Consider the following 22065-nt stretch of genomic DNA (forward strand, 5'->3'; position numbering starts at 1 on the left):
CACACGCTCAAACAGGGGGAGGGGTCGAGAAAGAGAATCCCAAGCAGGCTCCATGCTGTTGGCCCAGAGACTGATTTGGGGCTTACTCTCATGAACCGTGAGATCATGACCTAAGCCAGAATCAAGAGTTGGTCACTTCACTGACTGAGACCCCAGGTGCCTCCCTTATCCCATTATTAATTGGGTTGTCTTTTTACTCTTATCTTGCAAGAGTTCTTTTTACATTCTGACTACTGGGCCCTTATCAGATATACAAATACTTCTTCCCATTCTTTTGGTTTTTTCACTTTCTTATGGTGTCCTTTAAAGCAAAAACTTTTTCTCATTTTGATGAAGCCATTTTTACCTAACTTTTCATTTATTATCTGTGCTTTTGATGTCCTAGCTAAGAATCCATCACCTAACCCAATGTCACAAAGATTTACTCCTACACGCTCTTACAGAAGAAGTTTTATAGTGTTAGTTCTTACATATGGACTTGGATCCATTTTGACTTAATTTTTATCTGTGGTATGAGGTTTGGATTCAAATTGATTCTTTTAAATGTTGACTATCCAGTTGTCCCAGCACCATTTACTAAAATGACTGCTCCTTCCCCATTTAATTGTCTTGGCACTGTTGTCAACAATTAACTCACCATAGATAGACGGGTTATTTCCAGACTCTCAATTCCATTCTGTTTATCTCTGAGTGTATCCTTAAATCAGTACTACATTGTATTCATTACTGGAGTTTTGAAATAATGTTTGAAATGGGAATGCACGAGTCTTCCACTTTTGGCTGTCTTCTGCAAGATTGTTTAAATTAATTCTGGGTCCATGAAATTTCCACATAAATTTCAGGAGCAGTCTCTCAATTTCTAAAAAGCTGCAGTTAGAATATCAATAGGAATTACACTGAATGCTTGGATCAATTTGGGGAATGTTGCCATCTTAACAATATCAAGTCTCCCAATCGATGAACACACACAGTCTTCCCATTTTTTAAAATTTGCTTTAATCTCTTTCAACTGTGTTTTGTAATTTTCAGTGTGTAACTCTCACACCTGCTTGGTTAAATTAATTCCTAAATATTCTTCTTACTCTATCGTAACTGAAGTTGTTTTCTTACTTACTTATTTGGATTATTCACTGCTAATGTACAGAAATACAATTGATTTTTGTATACTGATCTATCTTGCACCCCGAATCTGAAGTCTATTTTATATTTATTTTTAAATGTTTATTTAATTTTTGAGAGAGAGAGAGAGAGAGAGCGCGAGCACGCGCGCGCAAGAGCGAGCACAAGCAGGGGAGCGGCAGAGAGAGAAGGGTACAAAGGATCTGAAGTGGGTTCTGTGCTGACAGCAGGGAGCCCAATGCAGGACTCAAACTCACGAACCAGGAGATCATGACCTGAGCAGAAGTCAGACGCTCAACTGACTGAGCCACCCAGGTTCCCAAGTCTATTTTATATTTAAAGCGATTATAGCAACACAGGACTCAAGCCCAATCAACTAATGGAAAGACTGATTCAAACACCAACACTGACATCCTGTGACAGAAAAGGAAAAGAAGAGACACATTACATACAAGGGAACAAACAGGACAGAATGGGCAGACGACTGATCAGAATCCATGCAAGCCAGAATTTTCTGATTAATGCAAATGTTTCTTGAAAATGAAGGTGAAACAAAAACTTTCAAAGAAATAAAAAAACTGAGAAAATTCATTGCCAGAAGATCTGCCCTACACAACACGTTAAAGGGAGTTCCTCAGGAAGAAGGCAAATGAAATCCAAAGAAAATCTGGATCTATACAAAGAACTGAATAGTGCTAGATGTGGTAAAGTTGCGGGCGTATATGAATTTTTTCCTTATATTTAATCTCAGTAAAAGAGAACCATCTAAATAATAGTAACAATGTATTGTGGGGTTTACGACCTTGGTAGAAATAAAATGCAAGAAAACAATAGCACTAAGGCTGGGAGAAAGGACATGGAGGTACATAGTCCTACGATTCTGACAGTGTACAGGAAGTGGTATAATATCGTTTGAAGGCACAGTGTGAAAAGCAACAATATATATTAGAACCCTAGAGCAACCGTTTCGAAAAAATGTTTAAAGATATACAACTAGTAAGCCAATTGTGGAGATAAAATGGAATAACACCAAATGTTCAACTGATCCAAAATTATAGAGGGAATAGGAAAGGAAAATGTGAATAAAATATCCATAGGATAAAATATACAGCCAGATGGAAGACTTAAATGTAAACTGTTAACACACTAATTGTACACTGCCTACACATCAATTAAAAGACCTAATTTGTCACTTTAGATAGAAATAGAAAGACCCAACTATGTACTGTCAAAAGGAATCTCACTTTAAATATGAATACATAAATTAAGTCAAAAGTAACTGAAAGGAAAATTTATCGATAATGCTATGGTTTGAAGATGTCTCCTCCAAAATTCCTATGTTAAATCCTAACCCCCATACCTCCTAACCTAGGAGGTGTGGCCTTTGGAAGGTGATGAGGCCCTGGGGCAGAGCCCTCATGAATAGGATTAGGGCCCTTATGAAAGAGGTTCCAGAGATCCTTTGTCCTTCCACTATGTGAGGACACAACCACAAATCTGTGACTTTGAAGAGGGTCCTCACTAGAACCCAACTATGCCGGCACCCTGATCTTGGACTTCCAGCCTCCAAAACTGTGAGATACCAAGTTTGTTTATAAGCCGCCCAGTCTGTGGTATTTTGTTCCTGCACCCCGAACACACTAAGACACATACACCCAGCAAACGTGAATCACAGGAAAAGCTGGAAGGGCTAAATTAATATTACAGAGAATATACTTCAGAATGAGGATTATCACAAGGGGAAAAGACAGATGTTACTTAATAAAAGAGGTCCAGTCATCGAGAAGATCCAAAAATCATGAATGTGCATGCATTAGTAAAAACTGATAAAACTAAAAGGAAAAACAGAGAAATCAGTTAGCTGAAGCCTTCAACATTCCCCCATCCACAACTGACAGTACAAGTGGACAACACAATCAGAAACTATATGGAGCAGTGGAGCAACACTATCAACAGCCATGACCTAACGGATGCTTACAGAAGGACAGCACAAGACCCCATCTTCTGAAGTGCACACACAAGGTTCACAAGACAGGCCATATTCTGTGCCATAAAGTAAATCTCAACAACTTCTAAAGGGCTGAAATCATACAAACTGGGTTCTCTGACCGCAAAGAATTAAACAGAAATTAATTGCAGCAAGGTGTCTGGAAAACCACAGAATATTTTGAAATTAAATGGCATTTCTCAATAATGCAGGGATCAAAGAAGAACCTGCAAGAAGTAGAAAACCAAAACACAGTATATCAAAATCTGTAAGGTGAATCTACAACAATGCATTGAGGGGAATTTTTATCATTAAACATTTACATTAGAAAAGAAGAACTGTCTGAAATCAACTGTCTAAACTGTCACCTTAAGAAATTAGAAAAGCAAAATCAATTTAAACCTAAGGGAAGCAGAAAAAGTATAATGAAGGTTTGAACAGAAATTGACCTACTAGAAATCATAAAATCGATACAAAGGAATCAGTGAAACTAAGAGCTGGTTCTGTGACAGGACCAGTAAATCTAATAGGTTTAGCCAGACTGATAATAAGGAATGAGGGCAGAGTGACATGGATTACTAATATCACTACTGCCAGAGGAGACATCAATACAGATCTTTCAGACATGAAGTGGATGAGAAAATATTATTGAAAATATTATCCAAAAAAAAGATGAAATGGGAAAACCCCTTGAAAGGCCCTGGCTCGCAGGCCCCAGTCAAGAAAATAACACCACTAGCCTTATATCTGTCAGAGATTGAATTCACTAAATCAAACAGAAAACAAAAACCCTTCCCTCACATAAAACTCAAGGCTTGAATGGTTTCACTGTTTAAATTCTATCAAACACATATGAAAGAAATAATGCAGGTTTGAACAAAGTCTTCCAGGCAACTGAAGATGAGGTCACACTTCCTAACACATGTTATAGAGCCAGCAATATCCTGATATGAAAGCAAGACAAAAAATTAAGAAAATAAATAACAGACTCTGGAAAAAAAAAAAAAAAGAGAAACCTCACTAGAGTCCAGAGCCTAGAAGGGAGAACCATACCACTTCAACGTCAATTACAGGAAGAACTGTCAGTTATAGACCCAACAGAAGAATAATCAACATGAAAGAATCATGTAGGCCCCAACAGGAAAAGATGTACATTGCATGTCCTGTAAGATACTGACTACGCCTCCAACTCAGCCAATGAGAAACTGTCATTACCCTGAACGCTTGCTTTTCTTCGATGGACTTTCATTCAAAACAACCCTTCCAACTTCCTCCTTCTTCTCCATAAAATAACGTTCCTCTACTTTGCTTATTGGACTTGCCTAGGATTTTGCTTTAGGTTGCTTGTTCCAAACTGTAATTCTCTGCTATTCCTGAATAAACTCATTTTTGCTGATAAAATAACTGGCTGTTCTACTTTTGAGGCTAACAAGAGCAATAGCACTCATGAACACAGATGCAATAATCCAAAATAAAATATCGGCTGTTTGAAACCAGCAATATAGAAAAAAGACAAAATACCATAGTGAAATGGTTCCACAGCTTTGAGAGTGGTTCAATGTTTCAGAATCACTCACGCTAACTGACCATAATAACAGACTAAAAATATATAAGCATCTCAAGAGATGCATAAAGAGTATTTATTTGATAAATTTACTTGATAAAAACTCCTAGCAAACTAGGAATAAAGAAGGATTTCTAGCTTAGTCTCCTAGGGCTGCTGCAACAAAACTACCACAGACTGGATGACTTCTAAAAACAAGAGAAATCTATTTCTCATATTTCCAGATGCCAGGAAGCCCAAGATCAAGGTGCCAGCAGATTTGGGATGTGAGGCCCTGCTTCCTGCTTCACAGACTGCTGACTTCTTGTCCTCACATGGCGGGAGGGCCGAGGGAGCTCTCAGGGGTGGGTCTCTTTTATAAGGGCACTAATGGCATTCATGTGGGCTTCACCTGAATGACCTGATCACCTCCCAAAGGCCCTACCTCCAATCACCATCATACTGGAGAAAGGTTTCAACATGAATGTTGGGGAGATGGCAAGATTCATTCAGTTTATTGGCAACATCCTTAAACCGATAACTGGCATCTACAAAAATATCTAAAGCTACTGTAACCGTTAATCCTGAAGGTCTGAATGTTTCCCTCCTGAGACAGGGAACAAGGTAAGTATGCATACTTTCACCACTTCTAGTCAATATTTTCCTGGCTGTTCTAGCCAATAAAAAAGTCAAGCAGAAATAAAGAAGTAAAGAAATAAAGAAGTAAAACAGTCATTATTCACTGGCAACACCTGAATCTGTAAGAAAAACCCATAAAACATTACTTGAATTAAGAAGCGAGTTTAGCAACGTGAAGAGACACATGGTCAGTATGTAAAAGTAAATTCTGCTTCCATATACCAGCCATAAACAATTAAAAATGGAAATTTTCAAAAGCAACGCTACATAGTGTAATGCTGAAAAACAGGAGAAAGAATGTGCTGCCATTGTCCCCCACTCCCCAACTACAGAGTTGTGGCTCAGAGGTTTTGAAGCAGATAGCTCCTCTCAGAGGAACAAAGTTCATTTGCAAAGGGGGTGTTGAGGAGAAGGTCAAGCAAGCCTAAGGGCACTTGCAAAACAGTGGAGGTTGTGGTACAAGGCAAACGGTAGGAGACTGGTAGAAGTCTTGGACATAGAGGATCAGCTGTAGGCTGGCCGGATTACCTGAGACAATCAGGGAGAAGAGACAGCTGCAAGGAGCCTGCCTAGGGTCAGAAAAACTCTGAAACAGTAACTTCAGCAGCTAGCCCTTCAAAGGAGCATGGATTTCACTGGTTTACATTATGAAGCAATATATCCAGGGTATCGCTGAAAACAGTTGAACAAGTAGCCCACAGTCAGTGAACCGGAACAGCTGGGTGTGGTCAGGCAAAGAGACAATCAGAGAGAAGCCTGCCGAAACCGGTCATCCCAAGGGGACAGTAGGCATCTCCAAGTCGTCTCTCCTTGAGGACTAAAATCTGAAGCCTAACACAAGGGTGGGGGTGGGCGAGAGTAAGGAGAGAAAACAGACTCCACTAAAATAAACCAGCTAGACACTAAACAACTAGACAAGGAAACAGAGGTAACAAACCCAGGAAGGGGTGGGATGGATCAGTACCCAGTACTGCTCCAATATTTTAGATAGTCAGACAAGAAAAAAATTATGATAATTCAAAAAACAGGAAAGCATGAATAAGCAACAGAAACTGCCGGTGCTTGCAACCAGATGTCAGATTTGATAAAGAATTCAAAGTAGCTGTTATAATCAGGTCCAAAGAACAAAGAAAACCACAATCAAAAAAGTAAAGGAAGGTATGATGAAAATGTCACATCAAAGACAGAATAACAATAAAGTGAGAAAAATTATTTAAAAAAGAACCAAATACAAGTTCCGCAGCTGAAAAGTGCGGTAACTAAAGTGAAAAATTCACTCGAGGAGATCGACACTAGTTGAACTACCAGAGAAAGATTTAGCAATCTTGAAGACAGATGGACAGTGATTATACAGTCTGAAGAAAGTGAGGGAAACAAATGAGGGCAATAAACTGAGCTGCACAAACATATGGAACACTCTTAACACCAACACAGATGCAGGAGAGTACCAGAACAGAGACAGAAAGGAGCAGAAAAAAATATTCAAAGAAACAGTGCCTGAAAGCAACTCAATGAACTCCAAGTAGGATAAATGAGAGATTCATAGACACATCACAGTAAACATGCCGAAAGCCAAAGGCAAGGAGAAAATCGTGAAAACAACAAGAGAAAATGACCAGTCACTTATGAGGGAAATACAATTAATAGCAGTTTACTCAGCAGAAAATATGGAGGCCAGAAGGAACTAACTGGGTAATTAAAAAATTTAAAAATGCTCAACAACCAAGAATCTCATATCCAGTAAGCTGTTTTTAAAAATGAAAGTAATGTTACTGAATTGGTTCCTTAGGTATAACAATTTCTTTTTGTCAGAATCTTCAGGGTTTTACACAGATAAGAGCATGTCATCTGGACGTGGAGGACTTGATGGCTACTAAAATAAACCAGACACAGAAAGACAAATACTGGGCCATCTCCCTTCTACGTGCAATCTAAAATAGTCAGACTCCTAGAAGCTGAGGGTAGAACAATGGCTGCCAGGGGTAAGGGGAGGGGTAAATGGTGAGGTGATGGTCAAAGGTACAAAGTTACAACTATGAAAGAGAAGTATGTTCTGGAGACCTACAGAGCGTAGTGCCTTTACCTAACAATACTGTGTTATATACTTAAAATTGCTAAGAGATTATCTTATGTTAAAAGTGTTCTTACCGCTAATGATAATCATATAATAACAACCACACCAACAAGAAGAAAGGGTTGTACATGTGAATACCTTTACCTATAGCTTTACCTATCAATCAGACCTCAACAAAACACACCTCTTTGGTACCACTAGTCACGGTAGTAATTTTTACATTGACTTATATGATTGTTAGATTAACTATTCTCGAATGATTTGGCTTAAACTCACTCCATGAAGGCAGTGATGTGTCTTTGTTTACTGTATCGCCCAGGCACCCAACACAGTGTCTACAGTGTCTAGGTAAGAGCTGAAGCTTATTTAGTGAATCATAGTTAAATGAATAGAGTCTCTCACCCTATATTTGCCACACACACACACACACACACACACACACACACACACACACACGGTTACCATCATACTTATGCAGCTCAGGGAACAGTGCCTGGGCAGCCACCCCCCAGCTGGATCAGGAGATGGAGGAGCACCAGTGGTGTTGCCAGATGGCGGCTTCGAGCTTCTGTAAGGTGAGGCAGCGTTACTCTCAGCAAGGCTAAGAAACTTTATGAGTCTGTCTATGGTAAAGGCTGAGACCTTTGTGCCTTCACACACTCAGTGTTCCCTCGTTACTGTTCATGGTGGGTCATCAGAACGCTCATCACTAAGTGCAGCGATTCCCTCCCGGACCTCGGACCAGGGTAACCTCTCCCCACAATACTAGAGCACTCTATTTTCATAGCAGAAAAGCAAGGCCAGAAAACGGGATTTTCGCTGTTTGTCCCCTCTTAATGTGTTTTCTCACCTTGTACTCACTTCCATGCTTCTTCTTTGAGTCACCCAACCCAACCCTGCTACTTCCCAACCAATGACTACAACACCTGTGCCTGCATCTCACTTGCTATGTAGGGCTCTACTGGAGGTGGCTGGATCTAACTATTGTACTATGCATTTGCTTTCTGTTTTCTCTTATGAATCCGTAGGCCTCCAAACTTCAAGTAACGTGCTCCAGGTGGCCCACAAACGGAGAATGCTTCAGGTGAGGCTGCCACTCTCACCCACAGCGTGACCAAAGCAGTGCTACCTTGTAAGAACCACACACTGCACCCTGGGGGCCAAAAGAGAGCAAAAGTCTAAGAAATTTTAATAGAGATACTTAATAGCACAACTGTCTCTTCTTAGGGACAAGCAAGTTGCTGTCTGATTTGGTTTGGTTTTGGCCTGCATCGTCTGTGGCATTTTCATAGCCCTTGCAGACTTAGCTAACCTTCCATCCAAACCTCTCTGCTTCCCTCACTGCTCTGCTCTACTGTCCCACATAGCTCTCCTCCACTTTAAATGCACTGATTGGGTTTTCAGCTGGCAAGGATATCAAAGCAATTCATTATCTTGAAATGTCAAGATACCAAAGAGATCGAGTCTTTAGAAAAACAACTTTAAAATCTATAGGATTTTACCTGTTGTTTTGTTTCCAAACATTATATATACCATAAACTACTGTCCATAATGATCATGCTGAAGATACCAACGCTGAAATCTGCCGCAGCAAACGCGTGTATAGACCTTGATATGAACCAGATCCCGACTTAGTGATGTGCCTGTATTGACTCGTCACCTCACAGTCTCTCGTGCACCTGAGACATCAATTTCTATCCAAGCACTGATCCAGTGTAATCAGGATAAGCTGTCTTACACGTTCACCTGTCTTTTGAACCAAAGGACACTGGACACTGAGGTGCACTGCAGTTTATGGCCAAATCCCATGTCTCTGTATGTTTTTCTCTGACCTGGATTTAACCCTGACCTTGCCCTTGCTGAGTAGGTGGCTCTGGGTAAGTTACTTCACCCCTTAACCTCTACGGGTCTCAGTTTCCTCATCTGGATGGAACAAGGGACGATACCCTTAAAAACACAGTGCTGCAGTGCTGCAGTGGATACTCCATGAATTTTAAAATCATTGCTGTAGGGAAAGAGCTAAAAACAAATCCAGGCCTGTAGTAAGCCTCCTGAAGTGTGAGCTTGTATTCCTGTCTCTTTCCTTCTGCTTGTATCCATTATCCTTCCCTCCTGTTTGCTACTCCTTCTCTCTGCCTGCCCCCTGCACACTTTCACCTCATCCTCCACTCCCATTCTCTCCTCACTGCACCTTTCCTAAGACTCTCCAAACACACTGTTTACCACCTCCTCATGACTCAGTTCAGAAAATACTAATACACCAGCCTTTTGTTAAATGAATAATGAATATGAGTGGAAGAAACACAAATGTTACTGATGAAAACTGGACTGTTAACAGCTTCGTATCTTTACCAGACTCACATCTTCCCAACAGACTGAACTCCCAATAGGAGTTCAATACAACTAATGGCTGTAGAAGCCACCACATGATGAGGTCCTTGGCCTTTACATTTCACTCTTTGAAATGTTTACGCAAATTTATACACTCGTGTTCTATCATCATCCAGTGACCACTTCATTTTCCAAACACTGTACAAAATGTGCAAACAGGTCATTCGTTCTAATTTCCTAGAGAAGTTTCCATTCAAGTTTTCCATAGGAGCCCACGATGATGGAACCAAGCATTGCATTTAGGCTTCCCAATGGCCCATAAGGAGAGCTGAATACTCATTATGCTAATAAAAACACGCCCTCCACCGTGCCCCACAGACTCAATTCCTGAGTCCCCAAGGAGCCAAAGTGATAGTGCTAAGTCCTTCCAGTGAGTCAAAGGTAGTCTTGACACCATCTGTCCAGAACATGCTTCCCGGAAATGTGGGAACAACAACAGTAACAACAACGGCTAGAATTGATCGGCAATTTGCCACATGCCGGGCACTGTCCTGATGACTTTTTTTGTCTTAACACAGTCAGTACTCTAAACTGCCCCCAAGAAGTAGCTACACTTACTACTAACTAGTGTTTCCACGTTGCTAATGGAAACAAGGCACACAGATGTTAAGTAACTTGCTCAGTGGCATCGGGCCGTAAGCGGTGCAGGCCCACGTTGCAGAAAATTCACTGTACTGTGTACTTGTTCAGTCAATATTAGGATCCAAGGGCCACTGCAAAATATTTAGAGTTACACCTAACATATAACACAAACTGATTTTATAGCACGGAACTGCATGGTACACAGAAATTTGATTTCAACAGCAATCACTTAGATGGAAGCTTGACAGGGACTGGATTCAGGATACTCTGTGGAAACAATACTCTCCGAGCCTTGTTAGTACAGCAGACAGCACATCAGTCTCCTAGCTGAAGTTCTTGGGTTTGTGCATCAGAGAAGGCACCAAACTGTTGTCACTTCTGCACCCTCACAACAATGGAGAGAGAAGCCAGGCAGCAGAAAAACGGGACCACTGACTGCCCTGCTCCAGTAGTTCCCAGACAAGGAGTCCTCCTAAGTCAGAACCCAAGAACTTTTTAAAAATGCACATGCTATGATCCATACCCAGGGACTCTCATTTAGCGTGGTCACAATGTTAAGAATCTGTGATTTTTAAAAAAATGTTTATTTATCGAGAGAGAGAGAGAGAGCGCGCACGCAAGAGCGAACATGCACGTGAATCGGGTAGCAGCAGAGACAGAGGAAGAGAGAGAATCCCAAGTAGGCTCTGCACTGTTAGCATGGAGCCCAATGCGGAGCTCATTCTCACCAACTGTGAGATCATGTCCTGAGCCGAAATCAAGAGTCGGATACTTAACCAACTGAGCCGCCCACGCACCCTAGAATCTGTGATTTTTAACTCTGCCTAGGAAACTCTCAAGAACTTTATTAAATCCCTGTGGTAGCAAGCCTGACTTCAATGTACTGACTCTTTCCAGACAAACACACACATGAGAGACCAATCTGAAAGCACACAGAAAGCAGAACATAATGAGCACAGCCTGAGACTCAAACCAAGGGCAGGGCAGATTTTCTGAGAGGACATCACGACCCCACTGGACGTTCTCCATGAAAGCTTCGGTCTATCTCAAATCCATTCTCTTCGTGGCCAGTGGGTAGGGTTGGTGACAGAAGATGACATTAAGTTCTCATGATGGCACGGGCTTTTTTTGAGGGCCACGTAAACCATATGATGTGAGGTTATGCAATCTATTCTCCCCATGTCCTCTCAGCCTTTGGTTCATTCTTACACCCACACTCCACTCCACGTCAGCCTGGCGCAACCAGAACTTGGGCGCATGTCTTCCCTTCACCTATCAAAAACCTGCCTTTGACCTTAGGAGATCATCTCCCTCTTGTCCTTTCAGCTGTCCTGTGATATCATCTGCTGTCCCGAACAGGACAGAAGCTTAAAGCCCTTGCCCAGCCCCTTACTCTGGTGTCCATACCTAGAAAGGCTTGTCATCAATGAGGAGGAGAACCCCAGTCCCAGGAGCTAAGAGCCAAGGACGAGCACAAAACCATCCGGGCGTGGACATTCCACGGCAGTGGTGACCTCTGAAATGAAGCTTTACCTCACATCTCAGCTGTCCCTGAAACACGTTCTTATCACAGAAAGCAGGCAGAGGATGAGGGTGCCCGGAATCCTTCCCAGGGAGTACTTCCTGGGAGTACCATGCTGCCATGGTATTTCCTCTCACCAAATCCAGGCAAGGACCAGCATATTATGTGGGTTATAACCACAATGGCACATTTTGAAAATTTCAGAGGGAGACTGTGATTGTTGAAATGATTAAAGGGAAGTATCAGTATTTAAAAAGGGAAAGTTTCAGGGAGGCAAATCTTTTTGACAGAGACTTACATAAGGTGGATTTTCCATAAATGTTAACTTCCCTGTAAACTGAGGGATACTTGCATGTTGTTTTACCTGGGAAGGTACCAATAATCCTTGACTGTTTTGGAAAATACATCAATGAAAGCAATTCTGTTCATGGCTTTGCGTCTCATACAACATGCCAGTATCACTTGATATCTGTGGCTGTGCGTGCAGGAAATAGAATGAGGGGAACCCAAGTGTACTGACCGGATGGGTCTTCTCCAGGTTATGCTGTGAAAGGACCGGAGGAATTAAGTGGGAGATGTTCACAATGTGATCTGCCAGCGGTCACTGAACATTGCCACTTTGTTTCCATATCTGTCTCCCTCGTGTCTGCCTCGTGGAAGGTTGGAAACACACCTCTTGGTGTCTTCAGGCCAGAGGACCTGACACTCGGCAGAAGGCCAGTCCACACTTGTGGAATTGAAGTCAAATGGGAATGAATGGACCTAGTGTCATGATGATGAACCACACAGATGCCGGTCTGCAGAGGGCAGGAGGGACGTGCCACAGGTCTCAGTCTTAGGACCAATGCGGTAGGGTAAGACCAGCCTGCAGGACTGATCTCCATCACATCCCTCAGGGGTCCTAGATTTAACCAGTTAAAACAATTTGCACTAACCACAAAGGTCTAATGTAGAAAAACAGGTAACTTACTGCTTAGTTTTTTGTACGAACCTTCTTTTTAGCTGGCCTGACGCACAAATTCAGGCACAGCACACACCGGTCGAGAAGCAGAACCTGACCTGAAAGTCTTCCAGGCTGAGGCAGTGTCGGGCTGGTCAGGGCACACACACAGGAAGGGTAATCCTAGCGGGCACACGTGATTCTCCTGAAACAGAGTTTACAATCGTTAGGGAGCCCAGAGCTGGACATACACCGAATCCGGCAACACGGCTCACCGGGGCCTCAATGTGGCCTCCCGCCACGGGCCTTCCCCTCTAGGACTCCCTGTCCACTTGGAATATTCATTTGAGCCCTTGGTTTTAGAGGGATGCCTGGAGGCAGTTATTTCCCAAAGTTGTGTCTGTCCACGACGCCAGTTCATCCTCTCTCTGAGGGTGGAGGTCACGTGGAGGTGCCATGCGTGCAACGCCCAGGAGCTGGGGCCACCCCTGCTGTCCCACAGTCAGAGCTCTGGCAGGTATGGCTCGAGGCTCAGGAGTCAATTTGCATTCGCAGTGCTCACAAAGGCTTGCAAAGGCTGCACTGAGAGTGTTTCCTTAACAAAAAATAGAAAATTTCCAAGAATAGTCTGGACAGACACAGGCCATTAATGTCCTCGCCTCTTCCCTCTGCTTCTCCCCAGGTGCCAGGTTTGTTTTCTCCACTGTTACAAAATCAGTGCGTACAATTCTGAAACTGAACCTTTCTGTGTCTTTATTTATCCCCTGCTCTCCTCCAAACCTTTTGTAAGGAGGGCCTGTTAGCAAAAGGGACCAAAATATTTTCATAGAAAACTCTATGACATAACGAGAAAGACTCACGATCATTAGGAATTGTTCAGGATGAAATTCTGAATTTTCAAAATTTTCAAAACAGGTTTACATCACCTCCTGTCCCTTTTGTCTCTCTCCTTTATCCAGCAGCCAGGCTAGAACAGGTCATACCCTTGCTGGGGGCAGCTGCTTTGAACAGTGGCCCTGCCTAACATCTTACATCAGTTTTCTCAGACATCCAGGCACCAACAGCCACAACGTACAAAGCCACTTTTAAATCCTCCCTTTTCGCCCTCACTGCAAGTTTACTGAAACTCCTAGCAGTAAGTGGACACTTACCGGGTGACCATACAGGGGACATCCTGGTTGGAATGCTGGGAGGCGCAGCCACAGCAGCAGTAAGCCAGCTGAAGAAAAGGCTGGAATGCCTTCCCCTCCGTCTTTGCCTCTAGTTTATGTAAAGCTTTTTCTAGCCCAGGCAACCAATTAAATTTGTCTTCTCCCACGTGCAGGAGACAGCAAGTTAAACTTTCAACATTTTTGTTCACCTTTGGGAAGGTCTGGATCCTTTTCCCTGGCCTCCAGCGAATGAAGACCCAAGTCATAAGTTGGCTACACTTGTTCACCTCATATCATCCAGCATGGCTAAAGCAGCCAAGGCATGCAGTGAGCCAACGCTCTTGGACTTGGACCTTTTATTTTTGCATTCCGTGTGTAACATTTACCTTTCAGAACAGCTCAGCTGCTCTTTCATATCGTGGGCACATCCATAGTCACTGAGGCACAAGCAGCTTATCATCTCTACCGTGCCATCCTTTCTTTACGCAAAGTCTTCCACCATATTTTAGTGAGTCAGGGTTTTCCTGCTAGTGAGTCCCATGGCTGCCACCATGGTTTCGGAGGTCTCAAGACCACCCTTGCTTCTGCTGCATCCCCAGGAGGACGTGAAGGTCATCCTCAGGGCTAAGATTTATTACAGCAAAAGGATAGAAAGCAAAATTGCCCAGGGGAAATGGTGCCCTGGGTAACATCTGGAGGAAACCAGTGCAAGCTTCCAAGAGTCCTTTCCCAGGAGAGTCACACAATTTGTGCCTTCAGCAACAAATCATGATAACTCATGTGAAATGCTGTCTACCAAGGGCACCTCGTGAGTAACACAGCGTCAGAGGTTTGGGATGGAGGCTGGTCACGTAGGCACTGTCTGCCCAGCACAGACCAAGATTTCAGATTCCCAGAAAGAAAAGTATTTTCATAGATGTCTACGTGTTGAGATGTTTCATAGATGTTTAACATGAAACATATTGTTTGGACAGTTTAGGAAGAATAAAGCACCCTGCTCAGGTAGGGAATGGTGGGAAACCTTCTGAAATTCAAGTTCCCGGATGCAAGATAAGGCCCAACATGCTGATGTTTGTAAGCACAGTAGTTTCAGGCCTACTATGTTAACTCTTCTCTGCACAACACCCAGTAACAAAGCTTCGAAATATATAACCAAGTCAGACAGAACTGAAGGATAAATGAACAAATCTACAACTAACAGTTATAGAAGTCAACACTCTCTCAGTCATATGCAGAAGGAATAGAAGGAAAATTAGCAATATGCGGATGAACTGAACAACACTGTGAACTACCTGGATGTAACTGACAAGTATAGAACCCTTCACATATGGAAGTTTCACCAAGGTGGAATGCATCCTGGGTCACGAAACACATATTAGAAGTTATAAAATAGTTGAAATCATACAGAGAATGTTGCCTGAGCAAAAGAAAAAAAAAACCCAATATGTAAGAAAATGTGAAGAGGAAAATCTCCAAACACAAGGAAATTACACAATACATGTCTAAATAATCCCATGGTGCAAATGGCAAGGCTCAAGGGAAATTAGAAAATATTTTGGATACTAACCCTTTATCAGATGAACTGAATGCAAATGAAAATACGACATATCCAAATTTGCAGGATGCAGCTACAGCAGTACTTAGTGTTAAATGTACCGCATCAAATGTTTGTATTAGAAAGAAGAAAGGACCCACGTTAATGATGAAAGCTTCCACCTTAAGAAACTAGAAACAGGACATAAAAATAAAGCAAGCAAATAAGAAAAACAGGATTTAGAGCAAATATCAGGAAAAGAATAGAGATAGTCAATGAAACCAAAAGCTGGTTCTTCGAAAAGGTCAATAAAATTCATAAATTTCTATCCAGACTGACACAAAAAGAAAGATAAGTAAAATAAAGACACAACTTACCAATATCCAGAATGAAATAGGTTACAGAATCCAGAGAATTTGAATGGATTCTAACAAATAATCTATGCACTTACATTTGGTAATTGAGATGGAACAGAACAATTGCTTGAAAGACACAAACTATTAAAGCTCAACCCAAACAAAACAAAACCAAACAAAACCAAAACAACAAAAAACCACCACCCAGGTAATCTGAAAAACATACATATATTTCTAAAATATCATTGTTAAAAACTTTCAGGAAAGAAATCTCCAGGCCCAGACGGTTTCTCTGGAAAACTGTACCACACACTTAAGAACAAGTAACAGTGTGCTATCAACAACAGCCAAATTATGGGAAAAGCCCATATGTCCATTGACTGATGAATAGATAAAGAAGAAGTGGTACATATATATACAATGGAATACTACTCGGGGATTAAAAAGAATGAAATCTTGCCATTTGCAACAATGTGGATGGAAGTAGATCGTATTATGCTAAGCAAAATAAGTCAGTCAGAGAAAGACAAATACCATACGATTTCACCCCTATGTCAAATTTAAAAAACATAACAGATGAACACAGAGGAAGGGAAGCAAAAATAAGATAAAAACAGAGAGGGAGGCAAACCATAAGAGACTCTTAAATACAGAGAACAAACGGAAGGTTGCTGGAGAGGTGTTTTGTGTGTGTGTGGGGGGGGGAGTGAGCTTAAATGCATCATGGGCATTAAGGAGGACACTTGTTGGGATGAGCACTGGGTGTTATATGTAAGTGATGAATCACTAAATTCTACTCCTGAAACCATTACTACACTATACACTAACTTGAATTTAAATTTTAAAAAATTCTACAAAAGTAGTAGAAATATAATAAGAAATAACAGCAATTCTACAACCTCTTCAAAGAAATAGAAGAGAGGGACCACTTCTTGAATCATTTCATCAGACTGGCATTACCCTGATATCAAAATCAGACAAAGACACTACTAGCAAATCATTCAATAATATATAAAAAGAATAATACAACATGAGCAAGTTGGGTTTACCCTGGAAATACAAAGCTGGTGTAGAATTCAAAAATCAGTTAAGAAATCATATTAGTGTATCAAAAAAAAAGACCCACATGATCATATCAATTGATGCAGAGAAAGCATCTGACCAAATTCAACAGTCATTCATGATAAAAACATTCAGCAAACTATAACCAGAAGGGAACTTTCCTAACCTGGATATAGTGTGGCCACGCACTGAAGAAGTTCTCAGACACCAGACCGAGCAGGTGTGCAGGGCTGCCTCTGTGAGAGAGCAGCAGACTGCATATAGCCCTTATTTCATATTTCATTAGATAGAGGATCAAAGAATATCAAAGCATGGATAGAGAGCACAATGGACCTTTAGACATTAACCAGACATACATTTGGTGGCTACGTGAAGGCATGCAGGAGTACGTGAAGTTTTAAGGAGTGTCAGGGAATTACAGCGGGTTTTGTATCTTAACTGTCCTCTGGGGGATCGTGGGGCTCTGTAGCTCATAATGCTACCACGTTCGACAGCCTTGAGACCAGAACATTGCTGACGTTTCAGCTATTGCCCCGTTCCCCCTCCAGGACTTACAATACTTTCTCTAGAAACAACTCCACAATACAGAGCATCTTACAAAAATACCTACACCCTCCATCCTGCTTAATGAGGAGAGACTACATGCTTTCTCCCTAAGACCAGGAATGAGGCTACGATATCCACTCTCCCCTCTGTTATTCAGTATTTTGCTAGAAGTCCTAGTCACTCCAGTAAGGAAAGAAAAAAGAAAGGTCAGGAAGGAGGAAATAAAACTTCCAATTCACAATGACATGATTATGTATGTAGAAAATCCCATGAAATTACAGAAAAAACCCTCCTAGAACCAATACGTGAATTCAATGTTGTCACAGCATAGAGGCTGAACACAAAAAAATCAAGCAACTTTCTGCATGCTAGCAATGAACAATTACATAACAAGACAAAATACAGAAACCACCCGCAGGTACCATTTACAATCGCTTCCCCCGTTCCAGTCTATCGAAACATACACAGGATGTATATGCTCAAAACCACAAAAAGCTGAGGAAAGAAATATAAGACCTAAATGAATGGAGACACATACTGTGTTCTGGGGTTGATCAAATCAAAATAATGTAGGCGTCAATAGGCCTCAAAGGAATGCAACATTTTAATACAATTCCAATAAAAAATCCCAGTAGGACTTTTTGGACATATAGACTGATTATGAAGTTTATGTGGAAAGGTAAAGGAACTAGAATAGTCAAATAATTTTGAAAATGAAAAACAAACTTGGAGGAGTAACACCGATTTTATGATTTACTGTGCAGCAACAGCCAAGATATGGAAACAATGTAAGTGTCCATGGAGGGATGAATGGATCAAGAAAATGTGCTATAAATACACAATGGAATATTAATTGGCCATAAAAAGAAAATCCTGACTTTTGCAACTAAATGGATGGACCCTGAATGCTTTACACTGAAAGAAGACAGAGAAAGACAAATACTGTATGTTCTCACATATGTGGAAATTTAAAAAGCCAAACTCATAGAAATAGAGATTAGAATGGTGTTTGCCAGGGGTTGGGGAAAACGGTGGTCTTGGGTACAAATTTCCAGCCATAAGAAGAGTAAGTTATGGGGATCTCACACACACACACATTTCTATATATATATATATATATATATATATATATATATATATATATGTATATATAGAAATATCATCACCGTGTATACCTTAAGCTTACTTATGTTATATATCAATAGTATCTCATTAAAGCTGAAAAAATAAAATCATCCCCAGAATGTCCAGTGGGAGCCCCTTCAGGCTATTTTCTGTGTCCTTCTGACATCACCAAATCAGTCTTTGAACTGTCCCTTATTGTTGGTACCACAAGTTTCCTTGAACTGTCCCTTATGATTGGTACCACAAGTTGAGCCAGGCTCATTTGTCCTTTCGCTCTCCCAGCCTGGGAACCCATCACTGAATGCAGAATAATATTTAGAAGCCAGGACGTCGGGGCTAGGTGTACTTATTACTATTGGGATGTTGCTGTTTCCAGAAAGTTTGGAATACACGTATGTACACATTCAAACACACACGCATACATATGTACATCTGTATCTATCAACATATGCACATACGCACACATACATATCATAAAGCATGAGTTCACATGGAGACCTCCAATCCCAATAGAACACCTCAGAATTTGTTTTCTTCCTTTCTGTATTTGAAATTTCCTCTTCCAAAAGTGAGAGTCGGGTCTTCCACATTGAGTGAGTTGACGAATCCTAAAGTATATAAGGCATCCCAGTTGCACACAGAGGCCCACCCTCACATGCTCTGCTGAACCAATCCCTGACCTTGACCTCCACACTCCACTGAAGTTTGAACCCTTGAGCCAGTTAGCCTTCTCTCCATCCAACCCCCAGGGACATCCTCCTTACTACCTTGGGCTCTGTCCCCAGTGCAGTCTGCCCCTATGTATGGATGCCCTTCTCACTGTGCCTGGGCTCTGACTCCAAGTGTGGGATGCCCCTACATGCACACACTTGCCTTGCTCTGTAGCACCTAATGGCTTTAGGGCTGAACTGCTCAGGCACAACAGGAGGGAAGGGAAGGGAAAGAAAAGGGAGGGGGAGAGGTAAATATATCTCAATACAATCAATTAATTAAAGGGAATTGGGGCAAATCCAGGCAATATCATGAAGCCAGTGTGTTGGGTTTCTTTTTTTTTCTCATTGCTCTCCAGCTTCCCCTTCCTGCCTCTCTTCTCTGCCCCATTTCTTTCTCAGTCCGGACCTCCATCAAGTGTAGAAATGTAATGAGGGGCATGATTCCCATATTATCGCTTATATCTGCTGGCTGGCTGACATCCAAACTGGATGGTGTGGGCCCTGCAGCTCTGACACTCAAGCCTCTCATGTCTCAAGTCTTTCATGATGGAGCACAAGGTTTCACTCCTCTTAGCAATTTCAGGTGTAAACAGGAGAGAAGATTCTGGGCACTTCTTGGAGCCTCGGGTCCTTTATAAAATGGGGATGAAGACCACCTCCCTCACAGGTTGTGGGAAAAATAGAGACAGCAACACCAGACACCTTTCACTGCGCTCTATGAGTCAAACCAGTTTTGAGGGCTTTTGCCAGCATTACAGGACTCCTTGATATCCAGGAACACACTCAGTGGATTTCCCCTCAGTACTGTTGCACCTGCTGTACCTTCTGCCTGTAATGTTCTAACAATTGCAGGTAGTTCCACGGCCTGCTCCTTCACTTCCTCAGGAATCTGCTCAGTCATTACCTTCTGAGGGAGTCATTCCCTCATCACCCTGCATAAATACCAACATGATCCCCACATACTCCTTCCTCCAACCCTCCTTCTCTTTCTATGTAGCACTTGACATCCTCTGACAGTCAATACATTTACTGGCTAACTCTAGGGAATAAGACACTTTGTCAGTTTTATCCTGTGTTGTACTTCCGACTTCCAAGGAAAGTACTCAGGCACACAGCCGGTGATCAGAAAATTCTTGTGGAAGGATGGCTGGGAGTCAGGACCTTTACACACACTTCTAAGTTGCACAGGTACCCTCCAAGACACGCACTGGCCCCATTTTATTGATGCTGACACATATTTAATCCTCAGGAAACAAGTGATTTTCCCGATGACACACAACCAGGATTTGGGGGTCCGGGCTTTGGAATCATATCTGCCAGCTTCCAAACCCCTCAGTTCCTGGAAAGAGACCTCACAACCACAAAGATAAAAGATTTTACTTCTCAGACACAGACTCCAAACAGCTCAGATACCCAGGGACACCAAAAACAGATCCCTGAACACACCCTAAAAAAGATTCCAAAAATCTCTGCACAAAGAGCTTGCAACTTGAGTCACAGAATACAAAAAAAAAAAAACAACAGAGACCATACACACTGAAACAACTCCTGCTCCCCCCCCCCCCGCAACAGATCAACGTGTTCACTCCAGGAAACAAATTAAATCTGCTCAGAGACCTCACATCCTAGAGAAGACTCCCAAACCCTGCAGACACCTCCCAAGCTATTACAAGGACCTCAAAATAAAAAGGGAAAGACAGAAGCTCAAATAACTCAGAAACATCACATAACCTTTATCTTTCAAGTCCCCAGACATTTCAGAGAACCCACACCTTGGACTCCCAAACAGCACAGATCCTTTACACCTTAAGATAATACCCCCCACCCCACGCAGCTCAGAGATATCACAACTTGAAACAGAATCACAAACAGCTCAGAGACCTCACACCTGGGGTGCAGACGCCCACACAGATCTCAACCACACGGACATAAATGCGCAAAAAGCTCAGAAAATGCACCCTCAGATATACAGACACGCACAGCCTAAAGTCCTTATCCCGTGCCGTACAAAATCCACTCAGATAAAATATCCCATTCACTCACAATCTCCTAAAAGGCTCAGAAAGATCAAATATACTCAAACTGTGCCTGTGATGTCCTCTCTAGCCACACACATCCCCAAACTGCTTGACACACTCTACTTCCCAGGCAGGGACGCCAAACAAGCGCACAGACCTCGCCCTGGACTTAATTGATTGCATCTGTAGGATGGATGGCGCCGTGCCAAATGCGCCCGACTAGGCTTGTGACCGAGTTAGGGCTGAACAAGACTGAAAGAGCTCACGTGAAGACAGTTGCACAGTCACGGCGCGCGTCCAGTGCCAGACTCTGGCTACAAGCGAGCTGTTGTGCCGAACCTCGCCACCGACTGGGGCAGCATCTTCAGCCCCTCGGGGCAGTCAGTCGGTGAGTAGTTCAACTCGGAGAAAAACTGTGCCCTCTGAAAAGCCACACACACAAACAGACACAGACACACCCACACCCACACCCACACCCACACCCACACACACACAACCCTCGCCCAGAGCTCCTGCCCTCGTTGTGCCTGACCCCGCTAGATAGCCAATGGGAACGGGGTAGACGAAGACAGGGGCGGGGAGTAGGGAGTTTTTCCGGAGCCATTTTGCGCCCCGGAAGGGCTTACTCTGGCACACTCTCTCCCGGACCAATCATCACCCAGAAAGTCTCTGACCTCGCCCCCTATATATCGGAGAGCCAATCTCTCACCTCGTTGCTGCCTAGCTGGACGTAACCATGTAGAAACGGAGGGGTGGAGTCGGC

At 42.4% G+C, this 22065-nt stretch overlaps 1 protein-coding gene across 19 annotated transcripts in view; it reads right to left on the minus strand.

Moving 5' to 3' along the window:
- The window catches only part of FAM156A (family with sequence similarity 156 member A), a 47089-nt gene extending 25335 nt beyond the window's left edge, over nucleotides 1-21754 (minus strand). For 12 of the 19 annotated variants that reach the window (XR_006964734.1, XR_006964735.1, XR_006964737.1 and 9 more), the window contains exons 1-2: nucleotides 21569-21754; nucleotides 12849-13002 (exon numbers count right to left, since the gene is read on the minus strand). The gene's annotated coding sequence lies outside the window, so the exon portion shown is untranslated. The other 7 variants (XR_006964739.1, XM_047093623.1, XM_047093622.1 and 4 more) reach the window with 4 other exon arrangements.
- Between the last annotated feature and the right edge of the window lie 311 nt (nucleotides 21755-22065).

Source organism: Lynx rufus, unplaced genomic scaffold (genome assembly GCF_022079265.1).
Source record: "Lynx rufus isolate CCGP_SWC_20201006 ecotype Redwood Valley unplaced genomic scaffold, mLynRuf1.p SCAF_35, whole genome shotgun sequence".
NCBI classification, from domain to species: domain Eukaryota; kingdom Metazoa; phylum Chordata; class Mammalia; order Carnivora; family Felidae; genus Lynx; species Lynx rufus.